Genomic DNA, 7,691 nt, shown 5'->3' on the forward strand with positions numbered 1-7,691 from the left:
ACCCAGGTTACCTCAGCAAACAACCCCCAGAGGCCCTATGGTGTGAGTCAGAGCCCTGGGTCCCTTACTAGCTTTTGGTTCCCACACCCAGGAATTCAGGGTCCAAAAGTGCAGGTCTAGGTGCATCAAGTAAGCTACTGGCATCTGATGCTTGTCCTGACCACCGGAGTCAACTAGAAGGCAGGTTTTGGAAGAGTCTGAAAAGTCAAGCAAGTATGTTGGGCCAATGTTTCCAAGGGATCATCCTGAACTCAGCCTGCTGAACAGAGCTGTCAACCAAACAGGCCCCCAGACTGAAACCTCACTCCTGGCATCAGAATCCCGGCAGTCTGCCTTGTCTTACCTTCCCGGAAGCTTTTCCAGTTTATTCTGGGTCCACAGGACAATGCCTCCCCCACCCCCATACCTCCCACCGGGGGCCTACAGCAGACCTGGCTGTGCTCCCAGGGAAGTCTGACAGGCAGAGCTGGGATGGGCCCAAAGAAATGTGTTACATGTCAGAGCCTGTGCCAGGATGAGGGGCCTCCGCCACTCTCCCAGTTGCCTGCCAGCGTGGGTTCCTCAACAGCCCCTCCCAGATAGGCACAATGGGGTGCATCCTCTCAGCCTCCGCCTACACCGGGGCTTGATTGAGCCTAAGGCTCCGCCTCTGATGTTGCCCTTTTAAGAGCCCTCCCAATGGGGGTGGGGGACTGCAGGCAGAGTCTTGCAGAAACCTTGCGATGTGCAGCTCCCCCTCCAAGGTGCCTGCAAAGACCTAGATCCCGGTTCTCAAGGCTCCCGGTTAGAGGCTGGGGTTCCCGTGGTCCTCGGAGGAGACCCCCTGTTCTGGAGGAATGGATCCTCTGTGGCTCTTCTAACTGGCTGGTCTGAAAGCCCTGTGTTTCGGAGTCTCGAATCTAAGATTGGCCTCCACCCTCTCCCCCTACAGAAGCCTGCTGTCAGAAATAGTCTGGGAAATTACATTTGTTGAGGTGTAAATTGCTGATAAGAAGGTATGACCCTTAAGGGACACTTGTATTTTAAGTCCTGAAACTGAAGAACTAAGCTCGTTGAGAACAGCATGCGCCCTTCCATCTTGTGTCAGAGAAAAACAAATTCTTTTACCCTTCCAAACCAGCCGTATTTCCTTGTGCTCAGGGTTTCATGCGCTTTTCTCCTGGGTCTTACTCCTAAGCTAGCTCTCCTAAATTTCCTCTCTCACCTCTCATCGTCTCCTTTGCCCCCTCCCCAAATATTAGCCTGCTTACACTAACCCCCATATTCAGACAGCAGCCCATCTGGCTCCCTTTTCTCTCATATTATTAGCGGACTCCTGCAATTCTACTGCCTCATCAGTATCCCCAGCCCTCTGGTGTCTACCCAGTTAGCAGGAATGCAGAATAGACAGAAGAAAGCTTGAATTGCAAAGGGAAGGACTAAGTTGAGGCTGAGGAAGTAGCTTGAGAGAAACATGGCACCTGACTCCACGTGCTGGCTCCAGAAGCATCTGGTCTCCCTTGTCTTTCCATAAGTCTGGTCTTCAGTAATGTGTGCGGCTCCCAAACATGCAGCCTGGGCCTCCCCGAGGGAGTCCTTACTGACTCCTTATCCCCACAATACATCTGTGCCCCAAACACCAGCTGTCACCCTTGACAGCTTCCTGCTCCATATCCCAGGCCAGTCTGCTTCACAGCCCCGCTGAGTTCTCAACAGGATTACTGCTTCTCCCTGCCCTGCTGGTTTACAGACCACAGTCCTCCCCCAGGTACAGCCTCCAAGACTCAAACGTGGAAGGAGAAGACCACTTCTACAGGTTGTCCTCTGACCTCTGAAAGCACACACCCTTTTCCACTACTCACATACAGTTATAAGTGAACATAGCCTGGCAACGGCAGCTGTCTCAGCCCAAAGCAGACTGGTTGGCCGGAATCAGTCTGATCTTTGTAGTCTGCCTGTGTACTCCTCTCTATCTGCTTTGACAGCCCTAGCAACTAAGTTATTGGAGGCATTGCTTTGGGGAGTTCTGCACAAGCCTCAGCTCCAGGCTCCATCTCATCCCTTCTGTGTACATATGACATCAGCAAACAAACCATCACTAACAAATATCCCTGGCACTGTATTTGGAGCCAGCCATGGTGAAGGCATTCATGCCATCGTTAGTTGAGCCCAGTTGAAATTTGGGGCATCGGTCCTACTACCTCTAGGTGCAGCTGGCACTGAGAATGCAGTTTGTGGCTAAAGTGACACTCAGCTGCCTACCAGATGGAAGTTCAAAGCATGAAGAGATGACCTGTGCTATACACCTATTGGTTCATTCACTTATTCATTTGATTCCTGTTTATTGAGTGTTCCTATGTGTTACATGCTGGTGCTAGGTATTTGGGGCGCATTCTCCCTGGTCCTGTGGATAACAGCTGTTAAGCAAGTAAATTGACAGGTACAGGCCCTATGTAATTGCAAATTGCCATACATGAAGGATGAGACATTTAAGACTCCTGTTCAGTAACTGGGAGGAGGCCCAGGTATCCAGAACAGAGTGAGGACTAGAGAGAGGCTAAGCCACTTTAAATGGAGCTTTCCAGGTTAAAGATTTTGGGTTTCATCCCGTGTGCAACAGAGCAGGGTTCTCAGCAGGAAAGTAGCATAAGTTCAAAATGCTGCTCTATGAAGGACATCATGCTAAATCCTTTAAGGGCATGATGGCACACACCTTTAATCCCAGCACTTGGGAGGCAGAGGCAGATGGAACTCTGTGAGTTCAAGTCCAGCCTGGTCTACATAGTGAGTTCTGAAACAGCTGGGGCTATGTAGAGAGATCCAGTCTCCAAAAAACAAGCAAAATCTAATAAATCTGGAGTGTGGCACCAAAACAAGAAAACTAGCATGGCCTTCAGACTATGTCATTAAAAAAAAAAAAAAAAAAAAAAAAAAAAGTAGGGAGGGGAGGGAAGAAAAGGGAAAGTGGCATATGAGCTAGCAAGACGCCTCAGCAGGTAAAGGCCAAGCAAACCTGGAAAGCCTAGTTTGAGTTCCAGATCCCATGGTAGATGGAGAGAACCTGTTCCTGAAAGTTGACCTCTGACCTCCACAGGCACATCATGGCAGGCATGCACCCACACTCATGTAATACATTTTACATAACCAAACACACTGTAACAGTAAGTTAAAAGAGCAGCATTTGACTACGTGGCATGCACAAAAGTCTGGCTTGAAAGCAGAAACCTCAAGAGATAGGAGTTTGGCTTGGCTTGCAGATGAGATCATTCTAGGAATTCTCATTCATCTTCCTGGTTGTGGCTAGGGCAGAACCCCTGTAGGTGAGCAGGGGAAGAGGAGAGAGGGCTCAGCCCTCTGGTACAGCCTGCTGCGGGCTCTAGAGTAGAGTCTAGAGTACTCTGAAAGTTGTGAGAGATAAAACAGTAGCAACAGTTACTGTACCTAGGGAGAGGAGGTGTTTGGAGCATTCATAGCATCCTTTTTTTCTTTTGTTTGTTTGTGTTTGTTTTTGAGACATGACTCTTATGTACCCCAAGCTGGCTTTAAACTCCCTTTGCAGCCAAGGATGATATTGAATTTCGGATCTTCCAAGGATGCTCTTGAACTTCTGACTGATCTCCTCTCTCCTGATTGCTGGGCCTGCAGGCTTGCGCCACTGAGCCCGGTCATGCAGTACTGGGGATTGAGCCAGTGCTTAGGTGTGCCAGGCAAGCATGCTACCAACTGAGCTACATTCCCAACTTTTTGGTCCGTGTTTTGTTTTGTTTGTTTTAGAGATAGGTCCTCACTGTGTAGCCCTGGCTACCCTGGAACTTGCTGTGTAGACAGACCATGTTGACCTTGAACACAGAGTACTGTCATTAAAGGTATGTGCCACCATACACATCGCCCCGTCCTCTGGACCTTATATCCTTTCCACCCTCTCTTCCGTAATGTTCCCTGAGCCTTGGGTGGTGGCAGGACCATATAGATGTCCCATTTAGGGCTCAACAGTTATTAATTCTTAGCAGTTTGGCCAGTTATGAACCTCTGGAAGTTTCTCAAGAAACTTCTCTAGCCAAGGTTGAGAGCAGCACTAGCCTACTGATAGGAACACAAAAATTTAGAAAGCAGCTTGACGGTGTGACCACGCAGCAAAACAACAGCTCTAGGTTCTTCCCCCCCCCCCCCAGGGCCCGTGTCCTTCACAACCATGGGCTTTTGACCAGGTTTACAACACCTGCTACAGATTCCCTTGAGTGGAAGAGGCCTCAAATCCAATCAGAAACTACTTGGTTACCCCTATAACTTTCATGCCACCCTTGTACCAGTGGGTACATCTTGCCTGGCTGGTCAATATTGTAGCCTTCGGGATTTATTCCCGTGTATGGCCTCTGATGACTTTTCTCCCCCAGTGGCCTGTACAGCTCCGCATGGCACTATGAAAGCCATCCAGCTAGAATCCTCTATGTCCTACAAGCCAAGCGTGTTATGTCCTCAGCAGCAGGGCCTTTCTGTTTGTTTGCTTTTTGTTTTGAGACAGATCTGACTATATAGGCTAGGCTGGCCCGGAACTCACAATATAGACCAGGTTAGCCTCATAAAGATCTACCTGGGGGCTGGAGAGATGGCTCAGAGGTTAAGAACACTGCCTGTCCTTCCAAAGGTCCTGAGTTCATTCCCAGCAGCCACATAACCATCTATAGTGAGATCTGGAGTGCTATATAAATAATAAATAAATCTTAAAAAAACAAAAGATCTGCCTGCCTCTGTCTCCCTACCGTTAAAGGCGTGCACCAGCTGCAATAGAGTCTTGCCATCTACTTCTGGTGGGCAATCAAGAGCGATGGCCATCACTTGTGCTGTCTAGGCCTCCCTGTGGCTGTCCTGACCAACACTCCAAAGGGAGAGGTATAGCACACCTGGCACTGAAATTGTCATTTTCTCTTGAGCAGACGCGTTGCCCACCCATGCACAGCAGTGTGTTCAAACTCCCCCGGAATGCACACATACACATTTTTCTAATTAACTGACCGAGCAGTAGGTGTTCCTAAGGGTCTGCATAAGTCCTTTGTTTTGGTTAGCCCATGCCACTCCCTCTCCTCTCTTTTGTCCCCTCCCCATCCTCACTTAACCTTTGAACCCCAGTATTCACCCCCACCATTTTCATATACCAGATTGTTCTCAAGAACCTATATTTAAATTTTTTTTATTATTTGCCCGGCGTGGTGGCGCACGTCTTTAATCCTAACACTCAGGGAGGCAGAGGCAGGCAGATCACTGTGAGTTCAAGGCCAGCCTGGTCTACAAAGCAAGTCCAGGACAGCTAAGGCTACAGAAAATCAATGTCTCAACAAACAAATAAACAAACAAAAAAAACCAAAAAATATTATTTGTGTGTGTGTATGTGTGTGTTGGGGTAGATTTGCCACAACACTTTTGAGGAGGCCAAAGAATAATTTTGTAGAATTGGCTCTCTCTCCTACTTTTGTGTGTGTTCTAGGCATCAAACTTGGGTCTGCAGGCTTTCTCTGCAGTGAGGCAAAATGTCTCACCCTCCCCAGCTGTTTGTTTGTTTGTTTGTCAGTTCATTTGTTTTTGAGGCAGAATTTCTTTTAGAGTTTTGGCTGTCCTGGAATTTACTCTGTAGACCAGGCTGGCCTTGAACCCAGAGATCAGCCTGCCTCATGTGCTGGGGTTAAAGCAGTGTGCCACCTGGCTTCTTTAGTTCAGTGTGTAAATTAGTTACTTTTCTATTCCTGTGATAAGACACCATGGCCACAGCAACTCCTAGAAGAAAAGGGTTTATTTGGGCTGATGTTTTCCGAGGGATAGAGTCTCTCACTATCAGCATGGCAGCAGGCTGCTGGAGCAGCAAGCTGAGAGCTCACTTTTTTTTTTTTTTTTTTTTTTTTTTTTTTTTTTTTAACTGGGTCTGTCTATGGTTCTGGCTGTCCTGGCTCTTGATATGTAGAACATGCTGGGCTTGAACTCACAGACGTTCTCCTGCCTCTGCCTTCTGAGTGCTAGGATTAAAGGTGTGCGCCATGCCCAGGCCAGAGAGCTTACATCTTAAAACTCAAGCAGGGAGCAGAGAGAATGAGAGCTCAAAATGACTGTAAGGTCTTAGAGCCACCTCCAGTCACAAATTTCCTCCCACAAAGCTGAGCCTCCTAACCTTCCAAATAGTGCTGTCGATGGAGGCCAAGTACTCAAGTGCCAGCGAGGACATGCCATTCAAACCGCCACAAAGCGTGTGTGTGTGTGTGTGTGTTTAGCTTCCATTCCACAGGTTCCAGCTTTTCTAGTTACTGATTAGACCTGCCAGTTTCCACCTCCCCAGTGTTGGGGTTATAAGATAAACAGATGGACACTGAGTTGTGTTTTATGTGGGTCCTGGGGATGGAACTAAGGTCTTCATGCTTGTAATGCAAGCATTTTACCTACTTATCTTCATGTCCCGGTTGCTCCAGAAACATTCTGCCTAAGCCACACTTGAGCTACCTTAGCTTAGTGTGTACTTGCCATAGGCCTGGAGACTAGTTTCCAATATAGTAACAATTTCCCAACACACCTCCTCCCTTTTGAATTAGGGTTTAGCTATCATGGGACTCTGATTCTCCTGCCTCAGCGTCCTACTTGAGCCTACTATCCAAAGTCGCTGGGAATGCAGGCATACAGTATATTCTCTTCTAAGTCTGTAAGACTTCGTCGGACCTGGGTAGGAGCAGGCGGGAGACCCAAAGTTTCTCATAGTGGAAGAGCGCCATGGAGCAGGCAGTCCTGCTAGACAGCTCAACACCAGGGCTGTTCCTTTTTTAATCTCCCACTGATGAATGTAAGACTTGGAAATTTCCCTCCTGTTCTGGGAAGACAGAAAGAGCTGAGGAGGTGCGGGAGGAGGCTGTCTGTCCCCCTAAGGGGTTGAGGCTAGGAGACGATTAAGAACTATTTGCCAAGAGTGTGGAGATGAAAGCAGGGTTCCTCACACACCCCCAGCCTCTCTACCTTGGGGAGAAAGGCCACTTACTTGGAGGAAGATCTGGAGGGCTGAGCCTTCCCTGGCTGGTTTTTAGAACCATGGCCACATTCCAGAGTCAAAGTTGCTCTTTCCTCTACCCAGAAATCTCATTTCAGTTGCACAGGGAGCCAGATGAATGACAGTTTCTCCATGCGCTAGCTTGGGCCTTCATCAAAAAACGAGCCTCATTACCCAACCCCAATTCAAAGGATAATTAACAGACAGTATAATTTCCAGGCATCTGCACCACGTGGCTATTAAAGGAAGAGCAAAATGCCCACACAGTCTCTGGATCCTCCCGAACCGCAGAGTCTGAGGAAATCAGGAAAGGCAGAGCTCTGTGGAGACACACTTATGCCACCCCTCTACGGAGAGTCCCTATGTCCAGAGGAAGAAAGTTCATCTTGGGTCAGATTGTAGGTCATTCCAGCAGCCAGGAGTCCTTCTCCAATGCTGCCCACCCACCACTACCAGGAAAACAGTCTAACGTAATCCTTCTGCCCAGCTTCTCTTACAACATTCCCCTGCAGAGAAAGAAAAGCTGCCTTGTCATCTTTGGCATAACTGAGAGGCCACATGGGTGGTTCTCTGGTCTAGGGCAAAGGTAGGGAGTCCTTTACTGTAGCTAACTGCAAGGGACACTGTTGTGACCGGAGGGCGACACAGGGGGGGAGCTGCTGATCCAGTGCTCCTTAAAAGAGGCTCCTAAGGG

This window comes from Psammomys obesus, unplaced genomic scaffold (assembly GCF_907164565.1).
Source record: "Psammomys obesus unplaced genomic scaffold, mPsaObe1.curated_primary_1811, whole genome shotgun sequence".
In the NCBI taxonomy this organism is placed as follows: Eukaryota; Metazoa; Chordata; class Mammalia; order Rodentia; family Muridae; genus Psammomys; species Psammomys obesus.